Genomic DNA, 2879 nt, shown 5'->3' with positions numbered 1-2879 from the left:
TCTTGGGACTTGGTACCCTCACCCAGGAGTGCCCCAATAAAGCCTCTTTACTTATCCCTTTCAACTCTGCTCGTCTTTCTTTCTCTGGCGCCGCCCAATCCAAAAAAACCTTACAATTGTAATAGCAGAATTGCTGTTCCTAGGTCTTTTCAGTGAGCAGAGCTAGTGAATATATGTGTCATATGTATTTATAGTCAATTCTACATTATTTATTAAAACTGACAATTTAATTTATCTTTTTCAAGTCTTATGCTTTTAACATGAGCTTGTTGAAAGAAACATTAACAATTCCAAAACAAAATTAAATGAATTTTAACTTTTTTCCTCCCCAAAACATAAAAATATAGAGGAAGTTAACAGGAAATTCTTAAAAGGTAAAAACAACTCTTCTTTGTACTAGTCTTTGGGTAGTTACCATAGAACAGGTTCTTCTTTTTGTTAGTTTCCTCGAAAAGGGATTTTTCTTCTTGCCTAGTGTCTGCCCCTGCCTCCCCGTCTCCCCAAACGGCCTCCTAGGCGTCCTCCGCCCCTGGGCACCCTGCGGCCTGACCGGCTGTAGGAATAACGCGGGAGAGGGCATCCCCTTTCCATGGATGGGGGAAGCCCGTGATCCAGTCTACCCAACCGCTGTCGGTCCCTGGAGTAGCGGTCGCTCCGGCCGCTGCCATAGCCGTAGCGGGCACAGCTGTAGGCTCTTCGTAACGGCAGTAAGATGGCGGTGGCCCCCGCACGGGGGCGGCGCTGGGCGGGTCCCAGTAGCTCTGGAAGGGGTCTCGGTAGGAGCCTCCACTCGGATGATCCGCGTAGTTACTTGATGGTCGCCATAGCCTCTTGATGGCGAGTCGTCGCGGGCACTGGAGTGGCCATAATCGTGGTAGGTGTACTCTCTGGGTGAGGGAGCAAAATCCCGAGGGTCGCGGGCGCTTGGGTAGTCTCGTAGTCTTGGCTCGAGTAGCTGCCTCGGGTCAAGTAGCCCTCCTCCCGCGGTCCCAGGTAGTGGTCGCGGTGCAGGGGGGTTGGCTCCCAGCGCAGCAGGCCGCCGTAGCCCTCTCGGCCCCAGGAGGCTGAGGCCCGCCCGCGCATTCCACCGCTGGTGCTGCGAAGTGGGCCCAATGGCATGGCTCTCTTGGGCAGCTGCCCGCGATTCATGGGCATGCGGGCCCTCGGGGGGGGGGCACAGGTCAAAATCCCCAGCGTAGCCACCTCGTCTTCCCGTCCACCCCGGAAGGGGGTCGCCGCAGACCACCGCGGCCCCCACTCAGGGCCCTCAGGGGGCCAGGGCTGCGGGGCGGTGGCGGCGGGCCCCGCCGGCTGCTTTCAAACGCCGGTTTGGTGGCCTGGGCCACCTTTATGGCCTTGGCTTCTGCGGGTCTTTCGAAGGTGAGGAACGCGAAGCCCCTGGACTTGCTGGTTTCTGGATCTTTCATCAGGAGCACCTCGACGATGCGGCCATACTTGCCAAATGCGGCCTCGAGGACTTTCTCGTTGGTTTCGAGGTTGAGCCCCCCAATGAAAAGCTTCCCCGGGTGATCCGCTTCCACCATGGCAGCGGGTGGAGTGGTAGATGGCGGCGGGAGGCAAAAAGGCCTAAAACTGACAATTTTATATTTATACCTTCAATTCCTATTCAACACCGTAAGATTCATTCTAGATTTTTCCTTTCCCATATTTGTAACTCTTTTCTCTGACAGCGAGAAACCTGGCTTGCCTGTAATATATTTAACTACCTGTTGTTTAAACCCAATTTATGTAATCTATCTCCTATCGTAGCAACCCCTGCATTAAGTGGATGCACATTGTACTGCTTCAGATTCCAACTACTACATAGGGCCATTGCAATTTTCCCTTCTTTATGTGGAAACACTTTCCTAATCCTGCTCTTGTTACAACACCCTGCATCGACAACTACATTATATGAAAGTTCTCTTCACCCTGCTGAGACTCTGACATCTGATGGAAAGCTATGCACACTGTACTCCATGAATATGGAGCACTCCTCGTAGCACTTGTGCTCCAGCACCTTGTGCTGGGTTTCCCTCCTACACAAATGCCCACCCACCTCACTTTGGTTCTGATGCCCTTTCCAGGCTTCTCCCTACCCATGTAGATTCCCTCCTCACTCTTCTCTGGTTCTCTATTTCCATATTTGGACTTCTTACTGACAGGATGTGTTCCTCATCCTGTGTGGGTTCTGAACCTCTATGCCAAGCCTCTACAGTATGCAGACGCCTTCCTTACTTTTTGTAGGTTCTGCCATCCCAGCTAGGCCACTGCTTTTCCTGCCTTTAACCTGCTCAAGCTCAGAAACCATGATACAGATTACCACAGCTTCCCAGCCCTTCCCCTTGTTTTTATGAGAAAGCTAATGACTTTGAATTGAATTGACCAAAAAGGGAAAGGGAAAAGGAAAAGAATATATTTGCTTTGTAATAGGATTTTTTTTTTTTCTGAGACAGAGTCTTGCTCTGTCACTTTGGCTAGAGTATAGTGGCATCATTGTAGGTCACTGCAACCTCTAACTCCTGGGCTCAAGCGATCCTCCCTCCTCAGCCTCTCAAGTACCTGGGACAACAGGTATGCACCACCATTCCCAGATAATTTTTCTATTTTTTGTAGAGGCAGGGTCTGACTATGTTCCTCAGTCTGGTCTCAAAGTATCAGCCTCAAATGATCCTCCCATCTAGCCCTTACAAAAGATTACAGGTATGAGCCACGAGATGCAGCTGTAATATGATTTTTGAAAGAGTTATTTACAATTAAGTCTAACACTTCTCGTAGTGAAATCACAACAATTAATAAATCTATGTTATTTCCCCTTCTTGCTTTTGGCAAATTATATCAGGTGATCTCTATAACTATTTAAAACTAACACAGAGTGT

At 49.7% G+C, this 2879-nt stretch overlaps 1 pseudogene; it reads right to left on the bottom strand.

Annotated features, from left to right (window-relative positions):
- Nucleotides 1-262: 262 nt before the first annotated feature.
- On the bottom strand, nt 263-1544 carry LOC123628369 (annotated as a pseudogene).
- Between the last annotated feature and the right edge of the window lie 1335 nt (nt 1545-2879).

This window comes from Lemur catta, chromosome X, assembly GCF_020740605.2.
Source record: "Lemur catta isolate mLemCat1 chromosome X, mLemCat1.pri, whole genome shotgun sequence".
In the NCBI taxonomy this organism is placed as follows: Eukaryota; Metazoa; Chordata; class Mammalia; order Primates; family Lemuridae; genus Lemur; species Lemur catta.
This window is presented reverse-complemented; position numbering and strand designations above follow the sequence as displayed.